The following is a 19,103-nucleotide window of genomic DNA, read 5'->3' as shown; positions in this document are numbered from 1 at the left end:
AACATCTCCCCATTTGCTTTACGAAAAGGAAACCAGAAAAAACTCGTTCAGGAGAAGCCGGATTATTGACAGACCGTCGCTTCAGTTCGTTATTTTCCCGCAGACCAAAACACAAATCTGCAGAATAGAGCTTTAAAGTTTTTCTTTTACGAAATAGGCATGTTTCATTTAAGTTATTTATTGACAATTCTTGATGGAATTCCATTGTTCCAAATCTTTGGGCCAAACATTAATAAAAAGTAAATATCAGGTCGGCAAATTTGAAAATAGCGGAATATACGAATTAACATGTACTTGTCCTGGTTCATACATAAGACAAAGCAGGAGAGCTATTAAATATAGAGTGAAAGAACATTTAGCTTCACATAGATTAAATAACGACATATCAAACTATGCATCACATTTAAATGAATTAAAACATACTTTTGACGGATCAAAAAATATAAAAATTTTACATATAGGTCAAAAGTTAGATAGATTGGAAATTTTAGAAATAAATAGGATACAAAATAATAGCGATAGAATTTTAATAAATCAGCAGATAGAATTTAAAAACTCACCCTTATTAGACCCCTTAGTTGGACCCTGTACATTGTAATAAAACAATAAATATTTTTCATATTATAGAATATTCTCTTAAGTACACCGCCAGCACATGTTTCAATAATTTGTCTCACTCTGTTCCATTGAAATATTGCGTAGTTTATCTTTTTCAACTTATTTTTAAATGTACCTACACTTAAGATAATATTTAGTTTTATATAAATTATCCTTACACTGTATAATATTCAACAGTCTGAAGATGCCCATTAGAGGGTGAAAGCGCTAATTGGTCAAAATAAATAATTGGAAGTGTACCAAGTATTTTTTAAAAATTAAAAACTTATATGTAAAAATAAGTTATTACATCATGAAATATTTATTTATTTATTTATTTATTTATTGTGGATAACTTATATAGCGCCATTTTCGTAATAAAATACCTCAAGGGCGCTTTACATGGTGATTCTACTGTTAAGTTAATTTAATTGAAGCTTTAAATTTGTATAAAAATACCTTAAACAATTTTTTGAATATGCCACTCTCAGAGAAAAAAGCTTTTCTCGTGTACTTATTTTCATGTTTTCATTTTTTTTCATTTCATTTTTTTTGCACCACAACAGGCCAGGAGGCCCAAATGACAGTGGTGAATCACATTACAGAACAACCAGGCTTGAGAAAAATCAAATTTTAATTTTTGTGTTCTCACCGGGAATCGAACCCGGAACCTCCCGTGTGTGAGTCAAGCGTCTTGACCACTACACCACGAAGGCCGCCAAATACAAAATAATACGGCCACCAGAGCGTTTGGAATACCAGCCCAGGAGACTTACGTCCTCAGGTACGGTGGGCAAGCTGTCAGTAGTCAGTACCTATGTATGTATTGTAATACTACAGAATTCTCTGATCTTTCGTCAGTAATCCTCGCTCTCTCCGACCAGCTTATTTATTTATTTATATATACGCCCAATGGGCATTTTAATGGACATATTTATACATAGAAAATTATTATTAAAAAAATTAGAAAGACTCAATGGTTTATAGAAGACTTTGTGGGAGTGGAAGCGGGAGAGAGGTGTTTATAATTGAATTTGATTCAGTGATCGTTATAAAGAAGACAACTTGCTATCAAAGAAATCAAGACTGGTATGTTTGTTGGCAGACCTAAGAATTCTGGGCATAGGGGAATGAAAACCATAGTTAGCTATATGGTTATCGGTATGAAAGAGTAAGTTTTGTCTGAGGTTTCTAGTTGGGATATTTAATTTTATTGAGCTCAGTAGTTCAGGCGCATCAAAGAGTGAGTTGAGAATTTTAAATAGGACTATAAGGTCGGATTTATTTCGACGGTCTTGAAGAGAAGATACATTCAAGGTAGTTTCTAACTCATTATACGTATATAGGTCTCTGGATAAGCCCAACCTCCAGCCTATCTTTCTCAAAAATCGATGTCGAACTGATTTAATATTCTTGATGTGAACCCTGTCGAAAAACAAAGTTGTTTTATTTATTTTTATATACAAATACTTAGTTTACAAAAATGTTTATACAATAGGTACGGTACATTCAATATAATTTTATTTTTATTTATGGATGTTGCCACTCCACTGCCCCACAGGCACGTTCCGGAGTGTCAGTGTATTTTTTATTTTATACATAATTGTACATATTTCACATCAATTGTGTAAAAATTCAAAAGAAAAAAGAAAAAAAATAATAAAACATACCTACATCAATAAAACGAAAAAGGATTTTCAAGAAACATCAATTGTGAGTTATATGCCGTGACAAGAAATTTCGATAAATAGGTATTTGAAGATTATTTTCCTGTCACTGTCTTGAAGGTGTCTCCCTGATGCTTTGCAAAAAAGACAACTGCATTTCGGACCTTTTATGCCTGACTAAAATAGACTAAACCGACGTTTTGTTGTCATGAAAAAAGATGGTGTAACTTTTCGTTGATAAGTAGGAACCTAGGTACTTGTTTATAATTAAATTCTAAAACATAAAATAATTTATTTTCAAATACAGAATTCTTTTTAAAAATGTCAAACTCTGCTTTTCTCGCCAATAGGGGTGCAATCTAATTAGGAATGCGATTCTCCTGCCTAGTTTTAAATATCGTATCCATCTCACTGCACACCTCTTATCTTTACAAAAAGAGCTACACGACAAAATGACTACACTTATTAGCTCTGTATATTTTTCGATGTAATATTTAGTAAACACCGTTTAAAATAAAATAGGATAAGATTCATAAGTTAATAATTAAACGTTAATTTAACCTTAAATTACAAATTACTTCGGAGAGGGAACATTTGATTGCGTCGTTCCAAGGTTGTTCAATGATCTGCCACAAACCATCATTAACATGAAAGATCTTCAAATGAAAAAAAAGAACTGAAGAAATATCTTCTAGATACTTTATAGTACCTGTTTATAAATAAATTTGTAAAACATAAATGAAATAAATGTAGTATAAACCGGTCGTAAAATATAAAAAAAAGTGTCCCACCGAAAAGTCTCAAGTGGGTAAAAAAATATTGTATGTATTTTTTAATTATTAAATAAACGCCGCTCTGCAGCACTGAAACTGAAAAACCTTGATAAAAAAGCTCGTGTAGCTGGTTAAAAACAAAGTTTATTTTAATATGAATAATCCTATGTTGTTTATTTACACATTGTTCGCTCTCATATCAAATTAACAGACGCATCGTGTGAACGAAAACGTTATAACAGCAAAAAATATATCATGGGTATACTGGCAAAAAACGTTATCTCGAAAATATGCGGATTTGACTAAATGATGCAGTTTTGTAAAGATTTTAACGCTCTACATACTGGCAAAATACACTAAGCCATATTTAATTTCATATATCTGTAGTTTTAAAAATAAATTTATGATTAAGTCGTATACCCCGTATTTTATTCAGGCTAAAAGCTTTAAATAACTTAATATTTACTTAATATAAAATTAAGAAACGGAAAAATTAAAAATATGTTCTTTAATGTGCACTTAACATCTTACTATATTTAAATGATATATAAAAGAGTAAAATTGGAACAAAACTTAAATGCTTGATTTCTCAAAACGGATTTGAGAGTTAAAGCTTTTTGCCAGTATACCCACGATATAGACAATATTATATAGACAGTCTCTATTCTCTATTGCCACCTGACTTGGGTGTTAATTATAGAGAAATATTGAAATCAGGTGATACGCACTACGCACGCTATGATACGATAATAATTATTACAATTAGTTCCATTCGGAGTGTAAAGAAACTTGTCACAGGAAATGGAGACCTTCGCTTCCCATTAGGTCCGCAATTCGGCAATACCAACACATTTCAGCTGTTACAATACTGAGCACAACGCTTGATCGGTTCAATGGGTACCGATTTCCTTCGATAAGGAGAATTTTCCGGGCGTTAGATCAGCCGATAAATTTATCGAAAGTTGACTTCTTCCTGCCTGAAGATATAACCGTCAATAAAACAACATTGTAAAATCATAAAATTATATTGGTGCTATTGTTTCCTCCGTCAGCAAATAATCGGTAAATCACCTGATAGCGTCTAATTTTGAGATAAAAGTTTTATCCCTACTTAGAATTTGAGTTTTTTGTGAAATAGCTTACCGTATTATTTTTTTAGGTATTTATGTCTTTGGGATTTTTTTTAATTTACAGTTTTATTTGGGATAAAAAGAAAATAGTATAAAAAAAGCAATGATGCAGATAAAACATAGCAACTGAAACTAAGGAGGTATTTTTTTATAAATTTTAAAGCAGAGCAATTTTAAAGTTTAATGGGCTAATTGGAATTTTAGTTGAAAGCCTAATTTATTTACGATTATTTTTCACCATAGCGTGTTTACACAAAATGCTGAAGAATTCGGTTATATGTAACTATTACTTATTCAGAAATTTTCGTCTTTGGGAATTTTTTTAATTTACGGTTTAATTTGGGACAAAAATAAAATAGTAAAAGCAACAATGATACAGATAAAACAAGGAACTGCAACTAAAAACAACTCAAACTAAGAAATCCGTTGAAAGGTGGCTAAATATGATATGTCAATTTGTAGTTTTTTTTTCCTCTTTTTAATGTTCTCCATTTCTGTTGTAATATTTTAATCCTAATAACTCCTAAGGGGGTGAAGTCCAGTCTTTGTCTACAAACATTTAGACAAACTCGAAATATTGTTGATCAAACCGACATGTAAGAAGAAGACATAAATTAATGTAGTAATGTTTTCAAGCGTTGCCTAGTAGGTGCAATAATTCAGTTAGATGGGTAACTGTACAATATACAGAGTGTTCTTTAAACCTTATCACATCCGAAACCACGATGATCAGTTTGGGCAAGAAGACATATTAGCATATTTAAAAAAATATTTAGAATGAAGAAAATTTGTACAAATAAAATATTAAAAATAACAAATGCAAGGGAGAAGCAGGGGGGCGCGGCCGCGCAGTTAACGGTATGTCAGACTCCCCCCTCCTCGTTTTTTTCCTTGCAGAAGTTAGCAACCATTTGTTTTTTTAATATATTTTTAAAAAAAAATTTATTCGTTCTAAAAATTTATTTTAATGTGCCAATATGTCTTCCTGCTCATACTGATCATCGTGGTTTCGGATGTGACAGGGTTTAAAGAACACCCTGTATATCAGGCCCCGAGCATTTTGGCACATATAAAGTTGGTTAGATTAAGATGGGCCGGACATGTACAGCGAATGCTTGATTCACCCGGGAGGAAAGAGATCAGTGGGTAGACCCAGGCTGAGATAGGAGGATGAAGTGAGAAAGGATGCAGCGCAGTTTCTTTAGGTGGCAAATTGGAAGACGGCGGCTAAGGACCGACAGAAATGGAGGCGAAAGTTGCAGGAGGCAAAAGCTCGATATGGGCTGTAGCGCCATCGGAGAGAGAGAGAGAGAGTTTCTCAACCACATCAATAAAGGTTTCAGCTCTTAACTTCACAAAAATCAACAGATGGAAAAATAGAAGAAATTTCGATGTTCAAACAGGCAAAATGGTCAATTCAACAATGTTTTGAGTATTTCCAAATGTTTGCAGATTGGCTGGATTTCCTCCCTAGAGAGTTATTCAAATCCATTTTTTGCAACAGAGAGGGAAAACGTTTTTTGAGAAGAGAATATGAAAGTCCAGGCATTAACAGCCATTACTGTCATTGGCTGGTCTAAGTGGCCACTTTACACACCGAGTAACATTCACCATTCTGCCTATGTTTAAACATCCACATTTCCCCAAATCTTTCATCTGTTGACTGAGTGTCGGTGAGATTCATCCGGCCGAACCAATTCAGCTACTAGGCAAAGCCTGAAAACCACTTTCCAATTTTCATACTTCTTTTACCAGTTATTTAATTCAACAATGTTTCGAGTATGCCCAAATGTTAGCAGACTGGCTATATTTCCTCCCTAGGGAGTTATTCGATAGAATCACGAAAAACTTTGATTGGCTCTACAGAAATAAGTCAAATTTCGATTGTGGCCCTTTTTCAATTTGAGCAGCGCCATTTTCAGATATTTTCAGCTACTGGAAGATTAAGTGATAATCGAAACATTTAAAATTTTATCCGATAGGGGAATTGATGCTAAAAGCCTCCTATTTTCCGAAAATTTCACTAACCCCGAGCACCTTGCGTTTGTGTAGTGATTAGATCTACTGCCTATTTCCCCCGGCCGTGGCCAGCGAGAACGCAATATTATTATAAGGCTTTGTAGCTCAATAATTAGTCGTAGCAAATTCGCATTCGGTTATTCAGTCGCTCTCCAGCTTCGGCATTGTTTACACCGCGGACCAGTCGCCAGTCGCCAGTCGCTGGGCATTATAAACACCTTTCGTTAACGCCAATAACATTAGCCACGGACATTGAGTTTTGCCTTTTGTTTTGTGTGTACGTGTTAGTGCGTTTTTTTAATGAACTGGTGCATTTAATTTTTTTTTTTTTTTTTAAATTAATATTTGAGTTCTTATGATTTACCCAAATATTTAATTTTGAGGGCCATTTCCAACGAGTTGTAAATAGCTCACTATTAGAAAATGGGAATCGAGTTGGGGAAGAATGGGATTCGAACCACGGACCTTTGGTCCGTGAGTCCGAGACACTAACTCAGGACCATAACCCGATTAATATTTCACAAACATTTTTTTAATGAATATTTCACAAACAAACCATCTCGCCGTAAGGGTAGGCAGAGGGGGTATAATGAGAGAACGCCACATCGCTCTATTTTGGCATACATACCTCGTTTCCTCTACATTCATACAACTTCTCGTGCACGCGCGCCGATAATTCCGACTTTCGACATGTCCATCTTCAAGTATTTTTTTGGATTTGGTCATGCCATGTCTTACTCGGTCTTCCTCTATTTCTGCATCCATCAACGTTCGCATTGCAAATATTTTTAGCCGTTCTATCGCTGTCCATTCGCTCTACATGTGCAAACCCACGCGGAGCTCCTTTCTTGATTTTGTCGATAATGCTTATCTCAGCCTTACATAATGTACGGATATCAACATTTGTGCGTCTATCGTATATAGTTTTATCGCACATTCGCCTAAAAAATCGCATTTCGACAGCATTCGGCCTACTTTCATTCCTGTTTTTCCAAGTCCATACTTCGCTCCCATACATCAGAGTAGCGTGAATATTTGAAGCCGTAAATTTGCGATCTTCCATATAAAACTATTTTTAAATGGATGCTCATATACTCGTAACTTGTTTAAAATCGTAACTACGTCAGCAAAATTAAAAAATATTCTTACTATTGTCCAAATATCTCATGTGACTCTCGGTTAACATTGCTGTTTTTCATTCACTATAATGATTCTCGGCAGAAAGTAATAATTCAATTGCTTTCTGCCGAGAAATATTTTTTAGTTATCTTATTGGAAATTATATTTTTTACTTTTGTTTGGAGTTTTTTTTTCTTTCAAAATATGAATGCCTATTTTTCGTTAAAAAAAAAATAATATAGCTTATATTCTAAGTATTTAATATAAAAAAAAAAATTAATTTATAGCTATGTTTTAAAAAAAAAACATTCTACTTCAAATTATTTTTTATTGGACTAAAATAACATTACAAATAAAATATTTTAGGCGTTTAATTTATAAAATAACGTATCAGGCCAGGAACCCTTGAGCAATGTATCGATATTGTGAAGGCATTTTACTCTCCAACAGCCTACATTATCCTCTTAAACATACTTTCTCTGATGTGAAAGGTCGATCTCCAACATAATCATGTTCAGCTGCCCGACTGCTCTTACCATCGGCATGACTAGAGGCAGGTTGGTTCTGGAAGCCGGGAGGTAAAACAGTCTGCTGACGCTGTCGGAGATGCCCATCCGGAACATACAACTTGATAATCTCCAAAATGGCTGGGTTCTCGTTATACCCGACGTTGGCGATCACTACAGCGAAAGCATCTCGGTCCTGCGCTACTCGCCATAGTGATTCCTGGGAAAAGATGACCAGAGTGGTTCCCCGTTGCCTTCTCTGGTGGATTTTTCTGTCGGGGCTATCTTCCCTTAGCTGTTTAGTTCTGGTTTTGAGGCGCTAGAAACTCGCTTTTCATCCTCTCGTTATCTGCTGTGATCACCCCGTTACGAGTGTGATTCCATAGCCCAGGGTTCGCGACGTAGTAGGATTAGTCAGTGGAGTTGCCGGTAGAATTCTACTGGACATTCGCAGCATTTGATAAAATCACACCCTCCAGCAAGATGTGACTCACTGCGACCCTACTGACGGTTCGAACCCCAGTACCTTTGCTCGGCGTGAAAAAAATTGTCATTGAGAAGCCATCCCTTCTAAGTTCTAAACTGTTTATCCCCAGTCCCCAGCATGCCCGAGAGAAATGCAGAGGGATTGAGCCATTGATAACTACTTAACTCCCCTATGAAGGGTCCGATGTCTTGCGGGTACCCGCTGGCACAGCGCGGGTTTAAACTGTGTAACTCGGTTATAAGCTTAGACTATACCCTGTCTGCGTAATCTATAAGTGTGAAAGCACTACAATTAATGATATGAATCATGCACGTATAAAACATGTGAGTCGAGGTCCTGTAAAAATACCAAGACATACCTCAGGTTTTTTTTTAAACCTCTCTAATGAATTTCTAAGTATTCTGTTTTGTAATATTTTTTTTTATCCCTTTACTAATGAACAGTTGTGTTCTGAAACCGGTTGGCATAATTATGTTGTTTCAGTGATTTTAAACTAAGCGTACTCACTATACGTGTATAAATTGTGTTATTTAATTTTTATTCGAGCAACCTTGGTCGAATATTAAATTTCATTCATACGTGAGCGCATTTTGGTGTCGATATTACACAACTTTACAGCGCTGATTTTATCGCGCTATGTTTGATTCAGTTTAGAGATTGATGCGGATTATTTATTTTTATTAATACCTTAGGACACTTTAAACAAAGCGCCACATAATTTATTATAATGTACATTAAACCAGCTTTGTGGTTATCGTTATAATTTTGTCAATCAATGGTAGGCCCATTTCACTAGTATCGTCCGAATGCACACGACCGACATGGTATAATTAGCGTGGATTAATATTTATTGTTTTCTTTTTTTATTTCATTTCCAATTATTTAGTGGCTACTCTCAGATAAAAAGCCTGCAAAAGGAAATCGCGTGGAAAAACAGATTAGTCGGTGTACAAATTCTTGCGTTTGCCTGTCCTTATTTAATTTTAAAATATATAATACATTTACTGATTTTTATCGTGCCGTAAGGATTTCTACGGTTGTATGAAATTAGCCATACCCTATTTATTTTTTTATTTTTTTAAGAACTTGTCTTTTTTTAAAAGCAGTGCATGTCGAGGTTTTACTGACAGAATGCATTAAGTCATTAAAACAAGCTCCGAGATAATCGCATTTAAACGTTTTTTAGTCTTTCAACGCATTATTTCTTCCACAATATTATTTTATTTTCATTTATTTAAAGCTTTGAAAGAGTAATCTAAAGTGCACAAGGAATTGCATTGGTATTATCACATCAACCTTAAACTAAATGAACAAAAAATAAATAATAAAATTGTCATTCTAGGGAAAATATGGAATATTCTATTGAGATCATTTCCTTATCCTGTAGCTTAGCTAATGATGCATAGGTCACTAATCGCATTGTATCAGAGAGATGAAATATTTTTTTTTATTCCATATTATTTTCCCTTTTTCAAGAGTCCTCTTTTAGATTTCACTATTTTTTTTACAATTTAAAATAAATAAGGGTCAATGAAATACTGCTGAGCAAATTTAAAAAAAAAATTATAATTTTGAATTTTTTGGCCACGCCCCTAATACGTCACGATTCGGTTAAATTTTGAACTCTGTGACCGTTTAAATTTAAATAGAACATTAGCATGAATCTTAACGTCACAATTATCAAGGCCAAAGTTACGTTTTTGTAGGTACATATTTTTTAATAATTTCTTTTTTAAAGTTATGTATGAAAACATTGCTCCACAATATCCATATTGATTTTGAAAATACAATTTTTCGAAATACATTTCGCACATTTTTATCGGTATTCATAGTATGTGATATTTCCCTATTGAAAGTGTTCGTAGTATTTTCGTATTCAAGAAAACTTTTTAATAATACAATGTCGTTTGCTGATCTTCTGATTATTATTGTAGTCTGTTGCTTAAAAACAGCATTGAAATCTAAACACGAATTAAGCATATTTACATGCAAAAAAGTACTCAGTTTTTCGCTAAGAATATTATGTAAATGCAGCTGAAAATAATAAATATGCAATCTCGTTATAAATCCACCTGTGTATGTCTTTGTCAGCTTTTTTTCATTTCAGATTCTACGAGCATACAAAAATCTAATTTAATTCGTTTAAGCATAATATTATTTTCAATATACATATTTGATTAGTGCACGTGTTAATTAAGTGCGCTTTCGTGTATTACAAAATAAATACATCATACTTGTACTTGTGTGTTTTATTAATTTTGTTCAAGGTTATTTATTATAAACGATTTTTAGATGAAAACAGCGTCTGATTTTCAATCTAGACCGGGGCTGTCCAAACCAAACCAGATACGATCCCGAGCCAATCGAAATAACTATTGGAGGGCCGCAGAAACAAACACTTCAATTTTTTAAAGAAAAAAATACAGGGATGTCATTGTTATAATAAAATTAATTTGATTAGTTCTTCATTAATTTATTTTTTTCAATTCTGTCAACGTCCACATTAATATTTCTTGTTGCCAGACGCAGTGCGTGTGTACTCGTAATTGGCTTATCTGACAGTGGGGACCTGTATTTACATTTTATAAAACTCATAGTTGAATACGTACTTTCACAAATATAGGTACTGTCCATCATCGACCCCATTTTTAAGCCAAGATTCGTAAATTTAGGTAAACAAATACTCAGTTCGAGAATTCCCATCGTGACAGAAAACTTGTTGCCATATGAATAAATATTTCATTAATTTATTTGGGATGCCATAATAATAAAATAATGTTGTACGAAATAAATGTTGGAAAAGGAAAAATTTCGTATTTGCGTTAGATCAAAAACACGTCGCGGGCTTCACAAATATAAGCCGCGGGCCGTGCTTTGGACAGTCCTGATCTAGACTAACATAAACAGATAATATTTATTTAATTTATCAAAAAAACATTTGTTTTACAAATCGTCGTGATCGTAGAACAACGACGTATGTGCGAAAAATGTGTCATTGACTTTCTTAAAAATTCGATTTCGGTTAGGTTATATATAGGCTTTATATTACAGGTTTGAAAAAAATATGTTACCAACCCAAGTATCAAATTATGTACTTTTGTACTTCTGTAATAAATTAATAAAGGCGGCCTTCGTGGCGTAATGGCTAAGACACTTGACTCACCCTCGAAAGGTTCCGGGATCGATTCCCTGGGAGAACACAAAAAAATAATGTGATTCAAGCCTTGGTGTTCTTTTCTGTAATTCACCACTGTCATTGGGCCTCCTCGGCTGCTGTAGTGAAAAAAAAACCCTTAAAATTTTGTAATATTTACAAAATGAAAAACAAATTAATAACTCCACAAGTAAAACATTTCATGATTCACTTATTTTTTTACATTTTTTTACAAACCATTTTAATATCAAGTTATATTTTGACTGTTTTCGAGGTTCCTACCTCATCATCAGGACTTAACTCATAACAAAATAGCAACGAAGAAAACTATTTTTTAGACATTAAGAGATGTACATTGAGTTTTTCTACCGACATTTCTTGGTGGAACTGCATTTTAATTACAACGATAAAAATACGTAATTGGTCCAATTCCCCTTTCATTTAAATTTTCACCAGTGACCGAGCTTCGTGGACCAGTCTGACGATGTCGGCCCACGACGAAATCCGGTCGCTGGTGAAAATTTTAAATAAAAGTGGAAATAAGATGCGTATTTTTACTATTCAAATTATGAGATGTTATTTATTTATACCACGCCACAAGGCCTTTTACAATACAGGGTGTTTATTACATCCTGTCACATCCGAAACCACGATGATCAGCATGACGAAGAAGACATATTGGCACATTAAAATAATTTTTTAGAACGAATAAAATTTAAAAAAATTAAATATGAAAAAAAGCAAATGGTTACCCACTTCTGCAGGGGAGAAACGAGGAGAGGGAAGGGGGGAGTCTGATACTGCGCCGCGCTCCCCTCACTTCTCCTTTGCAGAAAAAAGCAACTATTTGTTTTTTTTAAATATTTTATTTTTTAATATTTTTTTTGTTCTAAATATTTTTTTAAATATGCTAATATGTCTTCTTGCCCGTGCTGATCAACGTGGCTTTGAATGTGACAGGGTTTCAAGAACACCCTGTATAAAATAAACAAAATAATGAGTTAGTTACATATACAAAAATTTAAAAACAATATTAAAACATGGGTATAAAATGAAAAATAACAAGAAATATATAGATACATGTATGTTTGTCAGCATACAAAAGATATAAAAAATATATAATGAATAAATACCAGATCATTAGCGTAAGTAGCTTTTGCAAATAATCTAAGTTTATTAACTATAGAGCATCATAAAATATTTATAAAGAGATGATTTGAATTCACAGACTCTAGTTAAAAATGTCGATATAAAAGGTACAATCGTTTCCTAGTCTGTGTATACGCGCGGCATTGTTGTTTATTAATGAATTATTAAGATCTTTTTTAGTTTTCCAATATTAACCTTAATGATTTTTTCTAGTGCGTCAAATTAAAAATATTCTGGTTTATATTTTTTTTGTTGAAATGAAATTAAATGCTCTTGTTTCGTACTTTTGATGCGCACTGCTCGTAGTAACAATTTATTTTTTCTGTAGTGGATTGTTTTCGTGATATTACGTCGTCATGTTCCGCGCCCACGTAATTCCGTGAAAGTGAAGAGTGCCCGAGTGTGGGGCGCGGGAGTGATGTGACGCGCGACCCATGAAATGGGGGAACCTCAGGGAACCCCGGCGGATGATGTTTGGAGGGGTTTTTGGATATGCACAACGGATATTTGGAATCTCGCCGGCCACCAATGACAGTGAGTATTTCAGTACCTATAGTCCTTAAAATATAGCTCGATTAGAATGACAGTTGTCAGCAAAGGTGACGACCAGCGTTGCCAATGCTAATTTTCTAAATTCCCCAAAAATCTGGATCAAATTCATGAAAAGTCCCGATTTTCCACAAATTCCCCACATAATTTCATGGGTAGGAGAAGCTAGTACCTAGTAGTTCTAGATCAATTAGTATTCATTCTTCAAAATTGTTTAAATTTCTTTATTAATGTTTTTTTTTCTTTTCTTTTCTTGGTTTTATTTAAAAGTACAAAATATTTTTCTTATAATTTCAACAAAACACTTAAACCACTTAAACCAGCCATTGACAGGTCATAAGCCCTGTAGATGCCTGGACTTCTATATTACCTTCTCTTAAATGTTCTTCATCTCTGTTGTAATATGTTAATAATTGATTAGAACATTGTTACAATCCTTAATTCACACATAACCGTTGACATATAAGTCAGTTAGAATATGGGTCCTCAGTTTAGTCTCCTCATTAAGTTACTCATATAAACAGCGTGGAGAAGGTCCAACACAAGTTTTTAAGATTCTTCTTCTTCTTCTTTAGCCTTGTTCTCTCCACTACTGGATAAAGGCTCTTCCAAACGCCTCCATTCCTTCCTATCACCCGCTTTCATCATCCATAAAGATTGATGAATTCGAATAAAACGTTCCAAAGTTGAATAAAGCAGTTAAAATTAATATGTATTAGTGATAGAAGGGAAATTCCAGATTCAGTGCTGCTTTTCAAGTTATTAAATAATGTTCTTGACAGTCCCGAACTTTTAAATTGTGTGAATTTTTATGCAAGACAGCGTGGGACGAGACAAAATACAACTTTTTCCGTTGATTTGCATAGTTAAAACTATGCTAAATATGTTCTCGCCTATTCCGCGGCTCCACATGTTACCTAACAAGCATGGAAATTTAGATTGATTTAATTTATCTTTATACTCTTTATATACATTACTTTTTAATCACTTCTTTTCTCAATTATAAAATGTACAAAAATGTAAAAACGTGTTATACTTGTTTTACTGTTTGTACTATGATACATCGCCTCCTTTACTTCAATATTTTTTATATTTGAACTCTTTATTTATTGTTGATTTTTTGCATACCTATGCTATAATTTCTTGTTGATTTTCGTTTGTTATTTTTTTATTTTCTGCTGATTTTATGTATCTATATTTTCTTCACTTGTGTGTACAGGTGTTTTGTTTCATTATAATTGTTTTTTATTATTATTTTATACTTTGTTAAAGGCGTAAGCCTAATAACTTATCTTATTTTTTGTTTTGTGCACCATTTTGTGAAAAGGGCCAAAATTATATTGTTATTGTATTTGTAACAATCAATATAGTGTAAAATTTTCGCAAACCAAGTTTTGTAAAATTTCCATTGAAAATAAACGTAAAAATTGACTTTTTAAAATAAAAAATGATAAAAGCGCCGTCTTTGAATAATTAGTTTCATATTTTCGTTAAGAATCACCTTAATGACTTAATGCATTCTGTTAGTAAAGCCTCGATATTATCTATTCTCCTGAGTTTTTTTCTTTATCTCTGCTTTACTGCTAGATTTTTAAAAATGTGACTCACATTATATACTGAATAAATTACATAATTCGAAACAGTAGTTCAGGAACTTCCTGGTGTATTCCGGAAGTATTTCATAAATTGGATGTCATTTTGTTTTCGTCCATTGGAAACACTGGAATATTATTTTAGACAAATTGAATACACAGTTAAAAATAATTTTTCTCTACAGCACGACAAAACATGTCTTGTCACGGCCGACATCATCAAATTTGTGAAATTGGATACAAAAATGATTTCTTACTCGCAATGAAAATTAGAGCGTTTAATTGTATGGCTTAGTTTCTCGAAAAGGTATAAAAAAAATAAAAAAATTAACTACTTTGAACGACGTCACAAGTTCTCAAGAATCTTATTTTCTTCTTCTTCTTTTCCACATCCGCTCCTAAGTGGAGCATGTGGACATCACCAGTTGCCTCCAGGAGACCCTATCGCCAGCCAGCACTCTCGCTTCTTCCCATGTCAATCCAGCGCCCCTTAATTCCGCCGAAAAGTCTAAAGATCGTCATTGACGACCTTCCAGGACGGCGTGATACCGCAGGTTTAAAGAACAGGCAACTAGGGTTTAGGTTCTCCCGAGGCATGCGCAGCACGTGTCCAATCTAGGTCCGCCGCCGCATGCTCAAGACGCTCGTTATAGGAGGCTGCTGCGTCCGTTCTCGGACTTCAGTATTAGTTATAAAATCGAACCACCTCATACCTAATATTCTTCTCAAGCACTTACTCTCAAAATTCAGAAGTTTGGTGTTTTGAGCTTTGGCAAGGTGCCACCCATATAGGAGAACTGGCAGTATACAAGAGTTGAATAATCGGCATTTCGTTTTGAGTATAAACTAGAGTTCCAGACAACACGCATCATGTTAAAAGTTGCTCCAGCAATTCCAACCAATAAATAAATATACATGAGTTTGAATCAATGAGTGTTGTGATAAATTTCCGGTTTCCGAGAATCCAACTCACCAATCAGCAGAACCCTCCGACTAGAACTTGTGACGTCACAGGCGGAATAATTTCAGTTTTACAAAACTTAAAAAAATTGTAGCGCTGTTAATAAATCCACATTTTTTTTTTAAAAGTGTAATTTGATAGTCTGTTAAAAAATATTTAAAAAACTACTCAATATCATCATTGTGTTAATCTGTTGAACAAGTCAAAATTACTGCTTGAAAAATATTTTTTTTCTCTTGTAAATATATTTTTAAAATTGATTTTTATGTTTATGTATACGAATAAAAATACAATAAGATTATGTTATCTTAATTTATAATATTTTTCTTATGTGTTTTAAAACATATGTGTAACAGTTTTTAACACAAATAAATAATTGTCTAGGTGTATTTATTCCCCCGTTTCATAAAAGTAGTTTTTTTTTATAAAATGTATGATTATAGTGCAAATTATATTACAATGCGTGATATTTGAGAAAAAAAAGTTTAAATAAAAATCTCAGAAATAAAATAATCTTGAAATAAAAGTTCAACATTTTAACGTGTACAAACCACATATTATGTTTCTTTTTAGTTATTAAATTAATATCACAACAAATTACGTAACTTTATTCTATTAAATTTCTGTTAAAGTCAGTGACTTGTCGCGGTTCAACGTCTTGTACCAAAAACACGTTGATAGTTTAACGACTGTATTTCATTTAAACTATTACATACATATGTATACGGCCTCCGCGTATGGTAGTGTAAACGGCCAATTGTCGGGTACGTGTGGCCAATTTAGGATCCGCAATGATGATAGGATCGAAACAATGGGCCGGTTTAGCGCTGTCCGCAGTGTCCTCTGTCCCCCGCCCGCTGCCGCCATAACTGTAGCGGCTACAGTTGGCTTCCGGCTCGCGGTACTGGTGAGAGGATGTCCGTCCAACTGCAGTCAAAGGGCCAAGTTGCGCAGATTTTTTTTTATTAATTAACATAGTACATTCGTAGTCATAGTCGGCCTCGTGTTGTAATGGTCAGCGCGATTGCCTACCATACAAGAGGTCTCGGGATCGATTTCCGACACGGTTTCCCTGCAGTTTGGGGAATTCCCCACAAATTGGCAACCCTGGTTGGTTATATGGCGTTCATTTAAAAATTGAAATTCAATTATTACATTCCATTTAACCCCTATAGGTATGTAGTGACATACCACAAACACAAAATGTTACTTGACACAAAGAATTGATTTATTACCTCCATGTGAATTAGACTCGAGAAATTGTTAAAATTATTACATAAAATAGTATTTATATTCGATTCTCAATTAAATATTGATTAACGAGCACGTGTAGCCCAGAAACCGTTGATAATTAAATAAAAAATAAGAGGTTAAAAACAAAAAGTTTATATTTTAATTAAACATATAATTAATGACAATAATAATAAAACAGGCTTTTTTAAATCACTGTTTTTTTTTCAGCCGACCGGTTTCAAAGCTTTCGATTTTTTAAGCCGTTCTTTCGCCGTCCATTCGACCTACCAACGCAGAACTCCTTTCTTGATTTCGTCGTATTCTTATGTGGACGGTGTTATGCAAAAACGTGTTAAGCCACAACAACCTCAAACTGAGATAATTGATGTGTAACATCAGGCACATTTGTCAAAAATATGATAATATTTTAGCTCGACTGCTTAGTTTAATATATTAAAAGTACTTAATAGAACGAAAAAGGTGATAAAATTAATATATATTTATATATATTTTATTTTTTTTAATATAAAAATTAAAAGTGGGATTACACATTTTTACAGAACACTTTAAAAACTGTGACCTTTGTAATAAATATGTTTTTGATTGTATTAATTCTCAAAAAAAAAACTTATTTGGGTAATTTAAAAAAAAAAATAAAAGCTTAATGTTCCAAACCAGACGTTTAACATACCTTTGAACTTACTTCCAATGTGAATCTCCAAATCCAAAAAAAATTGCTGCAGTTTGTAATGAACAAACTAGCACTTCGTCGTTGCGTCGGCAATATCTGTGATTTATTTATTTTTTTAAAAAAGAAATATTTGCGTTCTTATGATTTACCAGAATATTTGATTTTGAGGGCCATTTTCAACGAGTTGTAAATAACTCACTATTAGAAAATGGAATCGAGTCGGGGTAGAGTGGGATTCGAACCACGGACCTTTGGTTCGTGAGTCCGAAACACTAGCCACGGGACCACAACCCGATTCAAAAAGTATTTTAACTTCTTATTAAGATTACACAATTTTTTTTTAAAAAACATAGTTTAATATTTTGTCAAAATAAAATTACGCATTTTTCCTTTTTGTCTTCAATGGAAATGTATTTAAAAATAAAATCCATCATCAAAAGATACATTGTTTAAATTATCTCCTTAAAAAAAAACAAAATGACACTTAAATTATATTGCCGGCGCAGCGACGACTTGTCGGCAAATGTGGCAAAGAAAGCGTTTATTGCGAGGTTAACACATTTTTGCAATATTTTGATCATTTTAGCAACATATTGATATTAATTCGCAACAATACGTTAAGCATCTTACAGCAGTTTTACATTGTTTTTAGTCCAGTTACATGGTTTTTGGTTAACACGTTTATTTATTTATTATATATACGGCCTAAGGGCCGGTTGCATCGACAAAAGTTAAGTTAAAGTCAGGGCTAAAGTCAAATAAAAGTTACTTTTATGTCAAAATGCGTTGCATCAAAAAAAGTTAACTAAATATTAACAAAAAAGTTTCTTTTATTTGACCGGCCGCCATGGGACCGTTTAAAGTTAAATGCGATCTGCCATCTGTCAAAAATGCGTCGTGAGTGTTGAAATCTGTTGATCGATCTGTGAAAAGTTGCACAAAATGTCAATTTTATCTGATTTTTCGTCTTCCGATGACGAATTTATCATCGAGTATATTCTAAACCGAAAAAAAAACTGTCCAAACCACGAACGGACCATTTTTTGTGGGAAGAGTCCGACTTTATCGCAAGATTTTGAATGTCAAAATACGAAGAACTAATAATTATTTGAATTTTTAATTGTTAATTATTTTTCAAAACACAGGACTTGATCATCAGCGGCGTGGTGTAAAATAAATCTAAATCATCACTGTATTGAAATGCTGTTTATTTATTTTTAAATAGAGCTAGATTGAGCTCAGCTAACTCTTTCTGGGCATTTAAGGCTGCCATAGTTGCCCGTAAAATTGCATTTTTTTTTGCTGTATTTCTAGAGTAAAAAGTTCTTTATTTTGTTTTAGTTTTTGCTCTTTTATTTTTTTATCTAGTTCAAAAAGGACGATGTCCCTTTTGTTCTTTTCTTCTCCGAATGCGCAGTGTTGCTTCGCCCTTTCGCACACAAAATTGGAACGAAATTTAAACGTTTGTGCCCAAAG

The 19,103-nt window shown here is 33.5% G+C and overlaps 1 protein-coding gene and 1 long non-coding RNA gene across 4 annotated transcripts in view; one reads left to right on the top strand and one right to left on the bottom strand.

The window, feature by feature from the left end:
* pbl (epithelial cell transforming 2 pebble) overlaps positions 1-19,103 on the top strand; it is a 149,370-nt gene that overhangs the window by 25,029 nt on the left and 105,238 nt on the right. The window lies entirely within an intron of this gene.
* LOC148278576 (uncharacterized) lies at positions 13,566-15,069 on the bottom strand. Its single transcript, XR_015823156.1, has 2 exons — positions 13,786-15,069; positions 13,566-13,742 (listed from the first exon to the last, which is right to left on the bottom strand). It is a non-coding gene; the product is annotated as an uncharacterized LOC148278576 (long non-coding RNA).

This window comes from Micrasema longulum, unplaced genomic scaffold (genome assembly GCF_059751315.1).
Source record: "Micrasema longulum isolate JH-2025_06_02 unplaced genomic scaffold, ASM5975131v1 h1tg000859l, whole genome shotgun sequence".
Classification (NCBI taxonomy): Eukaryota; Metazoa; Arthropoda; class Insecta; order Trichoptera; family Brachycentridae; genus Micrasema; species Micrasema longulum.
This window is presented reverse-complemented; position numbering and strand designations above follow the sequence as displayed.